Source organism: Xyrauchen texanus, chromosome 18 (assembly GCF_025860055.1).
Source record: "Xyrauchen texanus isolate HMW12.3.18 chromosome 18, RBS_HiC_50CHRs, whole genome shotgun sequence".
In the NCBI taxonomy this organism is placed as follows: Eukaryota; Metazoa; Chordata; class Actinopteri; order Cypriniformes; family Catostomidae; genus Xyrauchen; species Xyrauchen texanus.
The window spans coordinates 16,712,537-16,730,561 of NC_068293.1; the positions used below are offsets into that span (position 1 = coordinate 16,712,537).

Consider the following 18,025-nt stretch of genomic DNA (forward strand, 5'->3'; position numbering starts at 1 on the left):
TGTCCACTCTCTCCCCTTCTTTTCACCCTGGCCATAGAAGCCCTTGCAGAAGCAAATCGCTCAGTTGAAAAAATTCTCAGGTTCTGTTCAGGAAATCTCTTTGTACGTGGACAACGTCTTGTTATATGTAACCAAACCTGCGTTGATTATTCCCGTAATTTTAGATGTTATTGAACAATTCAGATCATTCTCTGGTTATAGAATAAACCTAAACAAAAGTGAACTCATGCTGGTAGGGATTAAAGGTCTCTATCAAATTTCTCAAGTTCCCTTTAAAGTTACTAAAGAAAAGTACAACTACCTCAGAATCGTTGTCACCGCAAGCCACCGGATCAAGCAAATGCACCTTTGTGAGACCAAATGCGAGGGGGGCCTGGCACTCCCAAACATCCGTTTCTACTACTGGGCTGCGAATCTGAGAATTATGACAATAATGTTAAACGATAGAATTGGACAATGGGATTGATTTTGTCATGAATGAAGCTAGGAAGCAAGTTGCAAGTGACACTCTGTTTATTAACAGTAAATGTGAAAAATAGGGAAAAAGTCCAGGGTGAAGGTCTAGTGACGCAGGGACTCCAAAGGTCAGATGAATGAGGTGAGAGAAGTGATGAGGAGTGCTGAACAAACAGGACGAATCCAGATAACAGCCAATTGAACACGAAACAGGGACAACGAAGGCGCTGGGCTGGAACTCACAGGGATCAACACAACCGGACATCACAAACAACGATCTGACAAAGGAGATGAGAAAGTGGTGAGTATTTAAAGGGAAATGGAATGAGTTACAGCTGGTGAAGAGGAGTGATTGCAGCTGATCGCTGATCACGTAACGAGTGGTCATGCCCACCACATCCACGCACACACACACACACATGTAACTGACAAAGCACGAGACAAGGAAGAGACATAGGATTTATAAACCGTGACAGATTTAGGTTACAACATAAGGAATGTTCCCCGTACGACATAGATGCCATGATACTTTCACCTATACACTGTAAAAAAAACTATCTACAAAAGTAACCCTATCATTAGTATCTGCACAGTAGGTGACCTCTGTATGGAGGGGAATTTTGTCCCCTTCAAAATGATTCAGGAAAAATACAAACTCCACAGGAGTAATTTTTTTAGGTTTCTGTGAGTCAGAAACTATGTGCAGTCTCATTCAAAGAGTTTGTATCAGTTGGCCCTTCCTGTCTAAATTGATGGCTTAAGGATCATTCTGGCAAAGAAAAAAAATTTCCTGCATATATAATACCCTTCAGTCCTCCCAATTACCATCTACATCCTCATTTAAGGCTGCTTGGGAGGAGGAACTAGGGACGGAGATTCCCAACGAGCTGTGGGCGGATAGCCTCAAGAAAATTAATCAATTCTGTATAAATTCCAGACGCTGCCTCATCCAATTTAATATCTAGCACAGTCTTCACTTCTCAAAGACTAAACTACACCTTTCCAGATGTTTCTCTTATATGTGATAAATGCAGGGCTACTGAAGTGACCCTACTTCACAGTTATGCACTTTGTCCTAGGCTTCAAGATTTCTGGCACAAGATTTTTAACGTCATCTCAGAAGTCGTCAGACATCCCATTGACCTGGACGAGTTTCTAATAGTGTCCGGGGTTCAGAGGCACCAGATTTGATTATTTAATGCTCAACAACAATTTATTTCATACAACTACAGTTTCTTTCATACAACTCATTCTCCAATATAGCATATTTGAAGAAAAAAAAATGAAAATTTGGAGGTGAAAAATGCAATTACTGAAGCAACCACATAATTCTGTGGTGATTTTAATGACACTTTCAACTCATGTGTTGACTGCTGGACCCATCCATCCATCCATTCATCAAATGTTATTTTGTTCTATAGAACAAAGCTTGACAAATATTATTCAACAGATGCATTTGGTGAATACAATGTATGAACTGCTATAACAACTCGACTGATGGCATAGAGGGGTCTTGACTGAGAGAATCTCTGTGCAGAGAGAAAAGTAAAAGTCAATGATTCAAATATGAGGGGCCATTCTACATCTATCCTCCCACGCTCTCTTATGACCACACTCGGCTGATCAGCAACACAAGGCCACTGTCACGGAGCGCTCTGCTACGCCTCCCGCTGGTTTCATCCGCTCCCTCTCCCCAGACTTTTAAGAACTACACTTCCCATCTTCCCCTCTGTCATTATCTAGCTCCATCCCTGCCTGGTTTACCTGATTATCCTCATCACTGTCACCTGTGCATCATTATCTCCCCTATATCTGGACTGCCCCATTCATTGTTACTTTGCGAAGTGTTGTTCTGCTCTGCTGACATTACCAAGCGTTATTCCCTGATCCCCATTATTCTCTGGACCTTAGATCTCTGCCTGGACTCTAGACCCTGTGATTCTTTGCTGCCTGCCCTGACCCTTGCCTGTGTCTGACTATGAGTACTGGATTGCCCCTTTATCTGTGCCTGCCCTTGTTTATGTCTGCTTCTCTCTGTTTGATCATATGTTTGAATAAACTACTGCAAATGGATCCAAACGCCTCTGCCTCCATATTACAGAACACTTCGCCGCCACAGGATCCAGCAGATTTGTTCCGCCTAGCCCACGAGGTTTCTCTACAAGCATCAGAGTTGGTTACACACCGCCAGCAGCTGGTTAAATTGACTACCCTCACTGAGGAACTGGTGAAATCCATACAAGCACTCACCCCAGCGATCACGGCCGCTAATCAGGCTCCACCATCTGCCGCACCTGCGCCTTCTCCGCCTGTTGTGAGTACCTCTTCCAGCAATCCCAAGCTGTCATTCCCCGAAAAATTCACTGGGTCACCCAGCTCTTGTAAAGGTTTTCTGATGCAATGTGAGAACTATTTTAACCAGACACAGGAGCATGCCGCCGACGACAGCCGTATCTCATTTGTGTGTTCGCTCCTCACTGGAAAGGCGCTGGAATGGGCAACAGCGATGTGGACAGGAGGTCAGCTCTCTACTCTCTCTTATGATTTGTTTGTTACTCACTTCAGAGAGGTGTTCGAACACCCAGCGGGCGGAAAGGATCCGGGGAACTCCTTCTTTCGTTACGCCAGGGAAGCTCTACAGCGGCTGATTACACTCTCGCCTTTCGAACGCTCGCTGCACAGACGGGCTGGGCTGAGGACCCGCTCAAGCTGTTATACCGTAAGGGTCTCATCTCTGAGCTTCAGGGAGAGCTAGCCTGCCGCGATGATGGAAAAACTTTAAATCAGATTATGGAGCTCGCCATTCGCCTCGACCATCTCATCCGGGCCCGCCGCTCATCGTACAAAACTAACTACTTTGTTAATCCCCCAGTAGGCACGGAACCAGAGCCTATGCAGATCGGCTTCACCCATATCTCTACGGCCGAGCGTGAGAGGAGAAGGCGGCATAATCTGTGCATGTATTGCGCCCAACCTGGTCATCTGAGAGCTGCCTGTCCAGTGAGACCTCCTGGGAGACCCACACCCCCAGATTCGATCGCGGTGAGTCCCCATGTTTCATCTCTAAACTCACTCATTTTGGAGATTTCGTTAAGTTCTAATGAAGAGTGTGTCAAAACTAAAGCACTGGTTGACTCAGGAGCGGCAGGGTGTTTTGTTGATCTTGCTTTTGCCAAAACTCATCGTCTTCCTCTCGTCTCTTGCGATCCCCGGATAGCAGTCGCAGCGCTGGATGGGCGCCCCCTGGGGACCGGGAGGGTACAGTATATCACACAACCCCTCACGCTTAACATCGGCTCTCAGCACACTGAAATTATACGTCTATTTACCATTAATTCACCTCTTCATCCAGTAATACTAGGATTTCCCTGGTTGAAGGATCATAACCCCCAGATTTCCTGGTCAGAGAGGAGGATTTCCCTTATGGACGATAGCAAGGTCCAAGCTGTGGTTAACTGGCCCCAACCCTCTTCTGTGAAGGAGTTGCAATGCTTTCTGGGGTTCGCCAACTTTTACCGCAGATTTATACGGAATTTCAGCATTATCGTGGCTCCCCTCACATCCCTTCTCCAGGGAGGGGGGGAAGAGGTTCAGATGGTCTCCCGAGTGCACTTCTGCGTTTGAGCGGCTGAAAGAGAGGTTCACCACAGCTCCCATTCTTCACCACCCTAATCCAGAGAGTGAGTTTATCGTGGAGGTGGATGCTTCTAACACAGGAGTAGGTGCGATTCTTTCACAACGACATGGCAACCCGGCCAAGATGGTCCCCTGTGCGTTTCATTCTCGCAAACTCAACTCAGCAGAACGTAATTATGATGTGGGCGATCGCGAACTCCTGGCGATGAAGGCAGCCTTTGAAGAGTGGAGGCACTGGTTGGAGGGCGCACGCCAGCCTTTTACTGTCCTCACGGACCACAGGAATCTGGAGTACATCAGATCCGCCAAGCGTTTGAATGCGCGTCAAGCTCGCTGGTCCTTGTTCTTCTCCAGATTCAACTTCAAAATCACTTACAGACCGGGGTCCAAGAACGGGAAGGCTGACGCTCTCTCTCGCCTGTTTGATAGTCCCCATGAACCATCCAAGCCCGAGTCTATTCTTCCCTCCACACTAATTGTGGCACCCGTGCAATGGGATATAATCGCTGAGGTAACTGCTTCACAGCAAGATCACGCTGCCCCGCCAGAATGCCCTGCAGATCGCCTCTATGTTCCCCTCGAGCTTCGCCATCGTGTCCTCCAATGGGTTCACTGCACTCCCAGTGCGGGCCATCCTGGTATCACGGCTACCACTCAGCTCGTCTCTAACCAGTTCTGGTGGCCCACTTTGCAAGCCGACGTCATCACTCTCATCCACCAATGCGTAATTTGCAACACCGTCAAATCCTCTCATCTCAAGCCTGCTGGTCTGTTACAACCTCTGCCCGTCCCTCAGCGCCCCTGGTCCCACATTGCCGTGGACTTCGTCACCGATCTGCCCCGGCCCCAGGGGTTCACTACCATTCTGTCAGTGGTTGATCGCTTTTCCAAGTCATGCCGCTTCGTTCCTATGGCTGGATTGCCTACCGCCCTTCAAACAGCTGAGGCCCTCGTGAATCATGTGTTTCATCTCTTTGGACTTCCTGATGACATTGTTTCTGACCGCGGCCCCCAGTTCACATCTAGAGTCTGGAGAGAGCTCTGAACCAAACTAAACATCAACGTAAGCCTCACGTCGGGTTACCACCCTCAGGCCAACGGTCAAGTGGAGCAGCTCAACCAGGACCTCATCCGTTTTCTGCGCACCTATTGCCATCAGAATCAACACGACTGGAGTCGCTTCTTGGTCTGGGCAGAGTACGCCCAGAATTCTCTGGTGAAACCAGCTACAGGATTAACCCCATTTCAATGTGTTCTAGGCTTTCAACCCCCGCTCTTCCCATGGGCTGGTGAGCCATCCGATCTCCCCGCAGTGGACGCATGGCTACGGCGCAGCGAGGCTACCTGGAACTCCGCCCACGTCCACTTACAGCGCGCTATCCGCCACTATCAGCAGCACGCAGATCGGAGAAGGCGCAGCGGACCTCAATACAGGCCTGGCCAGTGGGTGTGGCTCTCCACCAGGGATCTCAGTCTTAAGCTTCCCTGCAGAAAACTCTCCCCCTGGTTCATCGGGCCATTCGAAATTCTCCGCCAAATCACTCCTGTCTCTTTTCGTTTGGCTCTACCTGCTCATTACCGCATCTCACCCACCTTTCATGTGTCTCTTTTCAGACCCGCTACTACTCCCAGGAGAGAGGTGGTCCAGGAGGAGGTCACTCCAGTGCAGGCTCCCCCCATTGAGGTCGGCGGCGCAGTGGCATACCGGGTGCGGATGGTCCTGGATTCCAGACGCCGTGGCAGGGTACTACAATATCTCATTGACTGGGAGGGATACGGTCCCGAAGAACGCTCCTGGGTGAGGTCTCAGGATATTCTAGACCCCTCGTTACTCTCCACTTTCCATCAAGACCACCCAGATCGACCCGCACCAAGACCCCGTGGAAGACCCAGTCGTCGGCCAGGTCCTCGCTTCCGGAGCCGCTCGCAGGGGGGGGCTCTGTTACGGAGCGCTCTGCTACGCCTCCCGCTGGTTTCATCCGCTCCCTCTCCCCAGACTTTTAAGAACTACACTTCCCATCTTCCCCTCTGTCATTATCTAGCTCCATCCCTGCCTGGTTTACCTGATTATCCTCATCACTGTCACCTGTTCATCATTATCTCCCCTATATCTGGACTGCCCCATTCATTGTTACTTTGCGAAGTGTTGTTCTGCTCTGCTGACATTACCAAGCGTTATTCCCTGATCCCCATTATTCTCTGGACCTTAGATCTCTGCCTGGACTCTAGACCCTGTGATTCTTTGCTGCCTGCCCTGACCCTTGCCTGTGTCTGACTACGAGTACTGGATTGCCCCTTTATCTGTGCCTGCCCTTGTTTATGTCTGCTTCTCTCTGTTTGATCATATGTGTGAATAAACTACTGCAAATGGATCCAAACGCCTCTGCCTCCATATTACAGCCACAGAGATACATAGCAGGGAGCTGTAATTACTGCCTTAGCCAAAAAGAGCTCTCAAAGATGGAGAGGAGGTGCTGACCATGAGCACGCTGTTATGGAGTGGACGCTGAGATTAAGTGCATACTTACTGTTCCCTTATTCTTGGAAAGATTATCCCATGTTCTCATGCAGATGCACTACATACATTTTTATATTTGAGAGGACCATGCACAGATGATCAGATACCATAATTGTCACAGAATTGATGGTTATTATTTTTTGTTAAAACATGGTTCTGATGGTACAGATGAACTGATTTAACCATAACACAATGACCACTTCTGGTTTTCTCTTATGGTTACACTGTTCTACAGTTTCTTTGATAACCTGTCTGTCTCTTTCCTTCCACCTGTCTGTCAGAGGCTGATGACTCAATATTAGTCCAAATAGGAGCTTGTTTTTTGTGCACTAGACCCTCCATTAAGAAATCATTTAAATGTCAACATAGTACATGAAAGTGCAAAGAGATGAGTCATGGCCACCGTTTCATGACAAGCTGACAGAATAATGATAACTTCTAAAAAGGAAGTTCTTTAATGTTTCTCGGGGGAGTGACAAGACACAACATTAAGAGTCTGTGGAGGTTTTCAATAAGAACTTGGATGGATGGTTGTAAATTAGGTTACATTTCAGGAGTGAAACTACCACAAGCAGACATCTCCCTCATGCATGATAAATAGACTATATCAAGCACCGATTTTCAAACAGGGTGCACTCCACGTACCCCAGAGGGTTTTTGTTTTGTTTTGTTTTGTCTTTACAATAAGGTTCCATTTGTTAACATTAGTTAACATCATTAGTTAACATGAACTGACAAAGAACAATACTTATTAAGCATTTATTAATATTAGTTCAAGTTAATTTTAACATATACTAATACATTTTAAAATTCAAAAGTTGTATTTTTTAACATTAGTTAATGCACTATGAACTAACATGAATCAAATATGAATTCTATTTTTATTAATTAATATTAATAGAGTTTAATACATTCTGTAAATATGTATTGTTCATTGTTTGTTCATGATACCTAATGCATTAACTAATGTTAACAAATGGAACCTTATTGTAAATTGTTTTTTGTTTTGTGAAACGTGTTAAACAGAAATAATGACTTTGAAATACAGTCGTCAATATCGTCAATAGTTTTGGTGTCAATGAAGAGGACATTTGGGCTTTCCTGATTGTCCTCCCCTGACAACGTCCAGCAAGTAGGTGATCTTTCTATATTGATACATAATGTATTTTGGTGGTTAGGCAGTGTTCTTAACAATTTATTTGTTTTAAGTGTTAAGAGATCTAAATACATTTTCATTTTTCATTTTCTTTATGTTAAAAATTAAGATAGGACAACAAATGTATCATTTTGTAAAGAGTGTGGTAAAAACCTCCTGAGGAATGTTTAGTCATTCATGATTGATAGTTTGTGGGATTGTGTCATTATTTGTGGATTAAATTAGTATTATTATATGTCCAGTGACTACACTGGCTTCAACAGGTGACTCATTGTACACGATATGATTGACTGAATGGGAAGAGAAAAAATCATGGATTGAATTGATGGAAAATGACTATGCCACATCATAGTAAAACAAAACCAATTTGAATGCTGAACAAAAGCGATTTCTATAAGTGCTTGATGAATAGCTTAAATTAGTTTCTTAATTTATGTTAATTCATAGTCTCGCGGTAATTCAAGTCTCCTGCTACAACACAAATTTGATTAACAAACATTTAAATGATCATTTAGCCTAAATTATGCAATGAATGTCATTGTTCCGTTGTATTCTGCTTCTCTGCTCTTTACTTGGCCACATCGACAGTATGTGTGCTGATAAATATTGCAGAGGGTTTTGTGGGTTATTGCGTACTGCGCTGAGCCAGGAGGACATTGCAGAAGGCTTTGGATAATTTACTGTGCCATAAAGGCAGCATGAGTGATTTTCTGTAGTATTTATTACCCCCACCCGATGAATTGCCAAACCATTTCATTCAGTTTATAGCTTTATGCTAATGTGCAAAAATTAAATTAAGTTGAGTTTATTTATTTGATTTTGAGTTTGTGCACTTTGTGATTTATTTGACTCTTAAAGAAATGGCAAATGATGGAGAGCTAATAGCATTTGACACCTGGACATTAAATAGTACTCTGAGTTTCCAAATGAAAATAAAATAAAAAGTTGCAAAGCACAAATACACATCAATGAAAATATTATTATTTTAAATTCAACAAGAAATTATAATTGACCCTATATATTTCTTAATACCATTATTTTTACTTATTATGAACCATGCATTTGTGGGGGTTGTTTCTAAGAAAAAGTTTTTCTTCGTAATCTTTCATCAAAATGTAATAACTTGCTCCGCCCTTTGACAAACTTTCAGTCACAAAGCCTTGTTGAATATCATGTTTCCCGGAACAACATCAAATTACAGAATCAAATGGATTGTGAATGGCCTATCTTTGAGGCCTTTGAGAAATAAATTAATGTGTGTGTACTACGATGCATTACTTTACAGAAATAAGCCTCTGACCTTTTCAGTGGTTAGTTTAAAAAGGGCACTGCTTTGATTTAGTATCATCCCATGGGTATTGTGAACAAATGTATGGACTTATTAAGTTAGACCTGCCACTGGTAGCAAACATTCATGTCATTTATCCATTTTCTGTTGGTCTGTTTCAACTCAGAATGTGATGATGGATGCAATAAATATTAGTGTGTGACTAAATAAGTTTATATATAAGTCAGCCGAGCACTTGAAGCCAAGCCATCAAAGAAAGCATTTATTTAAGGCCAGGGTTTTCAACCAGGGGTCCATGAAATTACTGCATGTGGCATGGAATGATACATAAAACATAAAGAAATTTCTCAAGAAAATGTAAAAAAATTGATATATTTAAATAGGGGTGGTCCCTGGGTCAGAAATGATTGATTGCTCCTGATTTAAGGCCCTGTTGGACAGGGTGGTAATGTGTAGAAAGCTAATAAAATAACAAGTCCACAAAGACCCTAAACAAGGATTTAAAACACAAGTGTTATATAAAAGAAAACATATTCAGAGCCAAATAATTGACTGGCCATTAAAGAGTTCTATTTAAAAGCAATAATTAGACTTAATTTATAGGTGCTCGATTATATTGCTCTATATGTTTGAAAGATAAAACGAATAAGATAAAACGATTGATCTGTAAATGTATACCTTTGTAAAGACTGTACATTAATGCTGGTTCAAGATGAGCTACTTGTTAATGCAAGAGACTGCCTACCCCCTAGTGGACATTGTGGAAACATGCAACTCAGTTCACTGATTTCGATTTTAATATAGCAAAAAGATTTTCCTTGGACTTTTCTGTTAAACAGTACATTTTGAACTCTGTAGCTTAATCTTAACTTCATTTAGATTTAATGTAATTTAAGGAAGTATTTCTATAAAGGGTATACCAGACTCTCAGAAAGCATGCTCTGGACAGGCTCAGACATTTAAACTTTTTACACAAAGGCAAGAAAATCAACAGGATGTCTAAAAGAACATAACAGGATGGAAATAAAGACCTAAAGTTAGCCATTGCACACTGAGGGATTGAGAGTTGGCTTAGATGAGGTTGCCAATTTTAATTTCATGTTGAAATTATTAAAAAGCCTGCAGTAGATTTCTGTAATTCAAAAAGGACAGAATGTTTTTTGGACAGAATAAAAAAAACACAACAATGAATATAGCAAAATATCATAGAATTCAAAAATACATTGCTAATACTTACAGATATTTGCACTGTTGTTTTCCCACCAAAAAGAAAATGTAAAAAATAATGATGTCACTTCCTGGTTATTTCACCTCTCCCTGTTGGATTTCTCACAGGGAGGACTGTTGCAACAGTCTACCATCCATGTGATGAATCAGAAAAACGGTAATGCAATGCAAAAGGTGTGACAATCTATACAGTATGTAACCCGCACACACAAACACAAGACGAGACAGTCACAATGTCGGAGAAAACTGCTTTATTCCAACAAAGCAGGCAACAGTACAAAAACAGGGCAAATCCAGTGACGAATGGTCAGGGTGAGCGTTAAATCGAAGCCGTGGAATCAAGATAGGGTAAAGGGGCAAATCCAGGAGAGAGTGGTCAACGAGAGCGTAGGGGGTCAAAGCCGGGGTAATCAGAATCAGCGAGACGGGACTAGAGGGAGCAAAAGACAGGGGAACAAGGGGAGCTCGAAAGCCGGGGAATCAAGAGGAAAATGACGAGACTAGTGGGAGCAAAAGACAGGGGAACAAGGGGAGCTGGCAAGCTAAGAGGTGAACGAGAGGAGGTCAAAACTAGACGAGACTAGCGGGGGGCAAAGACACGGGAAACTAAATACAATAACCAACAACCGTGAGACGAAAGGGTAGTGATATATATAGGGGCGAGTGCAGGTGTAAACCATGACAGGTGAAGAGACGAGTGCAGGTGAAACTAATGTGCAGGAGTGCAGATGACGCGAGTGCAGGTGGTCATAATGTTCTGGGGGATTGGAAACGCGTGAGAAACTCGAGGAAGGGAGATTGCCTACGAGCATGTGAGCGAGTAGGAGCAAAGTGGGCGTGAGGGCTTGAGCGAGCAAAAAGAGCATGCGAGCTCGAGGGGGCGGAGCGAGCGTGGGAGCTCGAGGGGGCGGAGCAAGGGAGCAGGGTTCGTGACACAGTATGGGCTGCTCAGTACAAGACTTCTTCTTTGATTAAACTGTGTCGCTTTAAAAAAGCTTTTAAAAAAATGCTATATAAATTAACAAATCTATAATAAATGGAGAGTGTTCAGACACAGACTGGGTTAAGGGTCTAAATCGGTGTTCCTCAACCAAGGGGCCTGCCCACTTGGGCCTCGCCAATCTTCTGCAAGATGACCTAAAATTATTTGACATGAGTTATACTACAATAATGTAACTTAATTAAAAAGCTAAAATTGCTTATAGTTACAGAGTAGGCCTACAATATATTAACACGCTGTTCCTGAATCTGGCTTTAAATATGGTCTTGGACAGTTGGGAGTCAGAAAGGATGTCATCGCCAGGGTTGGAACTTGGGAGAGTTACTTTTGAAATGTATTCCACTACAGATTACAGAATACATGCTGTAAAATGTCATTTGAAACATATTTTGTTAGATTACTCAAGGTTAGTAACAAAATATTTTGGATTATTTTTTCAGCACTGGTAGATTTTTACACTTGTTTTGACTATAAAAACTGCCAGTGCAGTAAGAGAAAATACACATGTTAAAAACACATTCTCTGAAAAACCTAAATATCTAAAACAAGGTAAATCTTGTTTTAAGGATTTATTTTTATATTTTTACAGGAAAACAATACAAAGATTATTATCCAGAACACAAACACTAATATCAAAGTTCTTACTAGAAAAAAAAATATTATGATCTAACATGAATTTTCTTGATAAAACAATTTGATTGTGGCTGGTAAGATGTGCATATAAAATGGATAGAAATAGCATTTTAGCTTAGCGTAAAGCTGACCATTTACACAAGGTTTATTTCTATTTCTTCTGCTCCAAACTTACTTCAAACGTACTTCTCTGTCTGTGTGTATGAATGTAACACATCATGAGCAAGTGTTTCACCGCTGTTCAAATTCAATTTGGATCGTGTCATTTATATGTATAAATGTTTTCCATCTGAATGGACTAAATATTAAATTAAACAAATGACAATAAAATAATGTATTCTAAATAACAATGATTTAAATTGTAACTGCAGTGGAATACATATTCCAGTTACTTGTATTTCGTTACTCCCCAACTCTTGTTATCACTAAAGTCTAAATAAAGAGTCAATAGAAAATTCTTTGAAACTCTGTTTTTCTTTCCAAATCCTCCAGCAATCCCTCTATACGTGTACTCAGTTCAGTAGAATCTAGATGAGTTTTTAGTTTTGCACACCAGAGTACATTCTCTCATCTGCCACATATTCCTCTGAACCTCCTGAGGCAAAGTTAGCTAACAGAAGACTAAATTGCTGTGGATGGGAGGATCTGATCTGCGGCAGGAGGAGAAAAGAGCAGTAGTTTGTAAAAACTGCCAGAGTAACAGTTTATTTGTTCTCAATTTGATACATTTCACAGAATCATTGACTCATTTCCTCAAACTACATACATAAAGCACATTATAAAATACCACATTTCCAAAATATTACACACACAAGGAAAAACTCACTATTTGCTGAAAAACATTACCCAGCAGTCAACACTTCAGAAACAGACATTTTATTTCTCAATTTACTGTATTTACTGCATACTCAAGTCTCAATGTAGTGTCTCCTTTTGAAACAAAAACTTGGCCACGTATTCTAAAAAGTTGCCAAACAATTGTGATATCATTACAGTATTGGCCACCACCATACTGACTATTTGAGCTTCTTGATTTGGGGTGAACCGACGTTTCTTTTTCCATTATTTGATGGTGTTCTCTCAATTCCATAGAGGTTGAAAAGTTGGGTTTCCCAGACATAAGAAAGCGAAGTATTGTGCAAATAAACAATACTGTAAGAAATATCTGTAACCAACAACTTACATGTTCTCAGTTCGAAATGTCCTAATCATTCTAGCTATAACAATTAAGATGTGGCAGCCCTCTCTGTCCAGCTGCTCATGGTTGATGACACTATCATTCACAGTTGTGATTTCTCTTACTGTATCTCATTTGATATATTTCTGAGTATTTGTCTTCTTCCACCTCCTCATGCTCTTTGTTATCCATGGTTTTTATTTTTAAATGAGCAATTGTTTGACTTACATATTTGAGACAGCTAAATTTTGGCTGATTGCGTTTGCACAGGTGAGATGTGTTTGCTGAATTATCTCATTGAGTTTTCTTTGTTTGACTCCCTTGGTTTTAGATTTGAAGAAGGTGTATTTACAATAACAGTTGTGCTGGACTGCGAGTGTGAAGAGTTTTGCAAAAAGAATGCACGAGAACTGCAAATTGTGTGGAAGCAGGAAAAAAGTGTTAACCACTTTGCATAACGGGTATATGTTTCTGACACATTAGCAAGAGAAATTGATGAATTGGTGAATTATTTCAGTCACAGTGTGTTTCCAATTGCAAAAAACTTTAATGATGGCTACTTACAGCAGGGTGTCCGTTTGTGATTAGACACCATCCATCACACGGACAAGGGGAACACATTTGGTGTGATGTTGATAAATCAAATCAGCTCCTAATGATATTGCTCAAGGGGTCTTCCTCCTCATTTATAGATGTGCTTATCTTTTTGTTAATCTCACAGACACCTCTCCCCATCCCATAAATGACATTCATTTGAATCAAAATTGTTGCATACAAGCATCATGTTTACTTAACCTCTTTTAGGCCTCTCTTGCACTATAACTAAATTCTACTATTAATTCAACAAGAACTACCAGTCCATTTGCAATTATTAAATAGATAGTTTCAGCCGTGTGCTCTCTGTGCGTGTGTGTGTGCGTGCGCGCGTGTGCAGGTTTAAGCGGTTTACAAGGACATTTCTTTTTAGGTTACAAACTGGTAATTACAAGGGTATTATGCTATAAATGTGGTTTATGAGGACATTTCTAGTGTCCGCATAATTCAAATAACTTAAACATGTGTGTGTTTTGGTTTAATATATTCAAGATTCTCTCCCGTTGACAACATTCGACACGTAACACAGCAATGGCGTCATAATAACATTTTCCTAATGAATTGTATTGTCTTCCTTGCATATATTTAACTTTATAAATTTACTATAACTATGTACTGTAACTATAGATTACACTGCACACTGACTATATGACTACATTCACATCAGTGTATATTTTTGTGGTGATTTTAAATGTGCTCATATCAGACACTAAACTGAATAGGCAATGCTCCTAAACTGAACCACATGTGAAAAACCCTCTACCCTGGCATGTTCATAACAAGTAAACAAATAGAGTTTATGATTGCAAAACTAATCAGATTTTTGCTGTTCACACTGTCATCCAAACACAGACCTGTGTTGGATTTGGGCCAGATTGAGCGGCAGTGTGAACGTTGCCTATATGTTGATTTCAGTGTTGTATAAAGTATCCATTTGTCATACTTGAGTAAAAGTAAAGTTACCTTCATGGAAACTGACTCAAGTAAAAATTAAAGTAGCTCACAAGAAAATTACTTAAGTAAAAGTATTAAAGTAACTGATATTAAATTTACTCAAGTATTAAAAGTACATATAAATTGCATAAATTACGGAACAGTTCATTAAACCCATGGCAACTTATTTGAATGGTGGTGCTAATCATTTACTCACCCTCATGCCATCCCAAATGTTTTTGACTTTCTTTCACCTGCAGAACACATTCAAAGATTTTTAGAAGAATATTTCAGTTCTGGGCAGTTTAATCAAACTTGAAATCCTGATCACCAAGGAGACTGCTTATGTCAAGATTTATAGTCAAAAAAGGAGTTATATTTTTGTCTTTTCTCACCAAAAGAACAATTGGATCTGTTCAGAAGACATTGGTTGAAACCACTGGAGTCTTATGGGTTCATCTTATGCTGCATTTATGTGCTTTTTTGAGCTTCAAATTTCTGGTCACCATTCACTTATATTGAATTGACCTACATAACAGCAATATTCTTCTGAAAATCTTTTTTGTTTGTGTTCTGCAGAAAGAAAATGAAAGTTATACACATCTTAGCAATGTGCTGTAACACAGTTAAAACAACTTTACAACAGCATAACAAAAACCTGACAACCACCTAGAACACCCTATAAACTGCAGAGCAATGTGCATAAACCATAGAAAACAACTTAGCAACAGCATAGTAGCAACCTGACAACCACATACTGTAGCAATGCGCCAAGAACACAGCAGAGATCACCTTGACAACTGCATAGCATGCCCTAGAAACCATCCAGAAAACCCTAGTAAACACATACTGTAGCATAAATGTGCAACAAAGCAAATATAACACTATAGCAACCACCAGAAATCTAGTTTTGCTTAAGTAAAGACCATACACGTCTTCATAAAATATCAAAATAAATATTAATGGACATATTCATGAGCAAATATCAAAATAAATATCGTTGGACATTTTCATGAGCGCCGGTAATTATTCATACACATCATATCTTGTTTAAATGTAAAAAAAATTATATGAACTAAGATTGTTCCCTTGTCAAAGCAAGTGACACGGACTTCCACGGCTCCGCCCTCTAAGCCGCTCCCTCCGGAACCCTGTCCAGCGGCCGCAGCCCAGAACTCTGTCCCCTCGGCCAAGTGGCCGCCTCCCAGGCCTCCTGACCCTGTCCTGTGGCCACCTCCCAGGCCTGCTGTCCTTACCCTGTGGTCACCCCCCAAACCGCCGGACCCCGCTCCCTTCCTGGAGCTGCCCCAAACCCACCATCAGCTCCGCCCTGTTTTCCTGCTCAACGCCCTGTCTCGTCAGTATCTGAAAAAACATCCAGCTGGAGAAATACTCATACAAACACAGTTAAACTGCAACTGGATGTTGCATTAAAAATGGAGAAAGACTCCGATTACAAAAGCTGATGGATGACTTTGTCTTGTATTGTAGAAAACAAATGCAGCTGAATATCACAAACATAAAAAAGCTGGTGGTGGACTTTGAGGGAAAACCTGAGTCTGACTATCATTGAGGCACAGGACGCAACTGTACATCAGAGCAGATGACTAAAAATATGTAAAGGAAATTATCAGAAAGGACAGCTATACTAGATTTGATATATAAATTTACTGAAGACAGATGTTAAAGCATCCTCTCCACAACAGCGATTTTATGAGCACCGTGCTCTAAGTGATAGTGGAGATCTCTCTTGCCGTCAGCGATCAGACTTTATTATGCCATCTCTCCAGTAAAGCCTATATTACAGGAAGCAGATACAGTATTAACAGAAATTTATAGAATTATCTCTAAAAATAATGTATTTCTGTTCTCATATAATTGATCATACTGTAATAAATTTACCTGTTGTAAGTCTGTATATCCTCTGAAAATTTCCTACAACATTTAAAGTGAGAAAATATAATTTTGGTGAATTTTAGTGATTTCTTTTTCTAAAATAATTGATAACTGTACTCATATTGTAATAATATCACCTGTAGTTAGTTCATCTATCCTCTAGAAAGTTACTACAGACTTTAGAATGAGAAAATATAATTTTAGTGAATTTTAGTGAATACTTTTCTAAAATAATTGATAACTGTACTTATATAATTGATCATACTGTAATAATCTCACCTGTAGTATGTCTGTCTATCCTCTGGGAAGTTGTTAGAACATTCTGAATGTGAACATTTATTTTACGTCTTTTTTGTTTTTTTCATGCATAATTTACACGTCAATTGAATGTATGAGTGGACATCTCCTATGTTATGGCGTAGTGAGTGGAGTTTTCAGATAGTCCCTTAAGAAACCGAATGTAGGCTACAACGAATGTCGAACGTCAAACTAACTTTACCGCGGTTCTTTCATAATGTTTAAGCCTAAACTTATCTAATTAGTTAGTCAAAAAAGTACAATAAAATAACTCACTAGAGCAGTTTGTTCCCCAGAGGAGACACATAATCTGGCGCGCGCTTCGCTTGTGATTTTGATTCAGATTCGTAATTCGCAAAATGAATCATTCAGACCGCTTTTTTCAGTTCAAATGAATCAAATTTAAAAGATTTGTCTCTTTTGATTCTTTTAACGAATCAAAAAGAGTCACTCTCGCTGATCTGCATGCATTTTTGCACGTACAGCTTTTTGTTGCGTTCAGTCGCAAAAGTAACGAAAGGGTCTGGATTAATTAATTGGAGTAAAAATATCAATTTTCTCATAAAAATTTAGTTACGTGAAAGTAAAAGTCCAAAGAAATATTTATACTCAATAAAGTAGAATAATAATAAAAAAAAACTGTAGGCTACTTAAGTACAATACATAGTATTTGGTTACCTCTGGTTGATTTATGTGCATAGCCAACTGTAAACAAAAGGCATGGTGAATGGCATAATGTTCGGATTTGGATAGTTTATTACAAGAGAGAAGAGCAGTGAGGGTGCACTCACTTTTCTTTTCCCACAGTATTTATCATCAAAGTTGTATAAAGTTGACTGGGTTGATTGTTTAATAGCTCCAGGTGAACATGTACTGTGCATGTGCTATAGGTACACTAAAATAATACAAATAATTCTGGCTGCATTAAGTTGAAATTTTTTTTTTTTTTTTCAAAAAAGGCCATAAAATTAAAATGAGTTAGACACACCTGTGGTTTCCAAATTTGTTATGGTTTTATGGGATGGCCTGGATACGTGTGAGACTCCCGGCCTGAATTTTTCCCCGAGTCTGGCCCTGGTCATGACAACAGAAAAACTCAATTTTATTTACACATATCCAAAGCACTATACTAAAAGCTAAGTTTACATAACATTTTTTACTTAAGAGTTTTAGAGTTTTAATGGATCAGAAACAAATAGATTTAATCAGTGCCT

At 40.5% G+C, this 18,025-nt stretch overlaps 1 long non-coding RNA gene across 1 annotated transcript; it reads right to left on the minus strand.

Annotated features, from left to right (window-relative positions):
* Positions 1–16,170: 16,170 nt before the first annotated feature.
* LOC127658601 (uncharacterized) lies at positions 16,171–17,126 on the minus strand. The gene is made up of 4 exons (XR_007972412.1): positions 16,794–17,126; positions 16,652–16,691; positions 16,521–16,553; positions 16,171–16,414 (listed from the first exon to the last, which is right to left on the minus strand). It is a non-coding gene; the product is annotated as an uncharacterized LOC127658601 (long non-coding RNA).
* Positions 17,127–18,025: the final 899 nt, after the last annotated feature.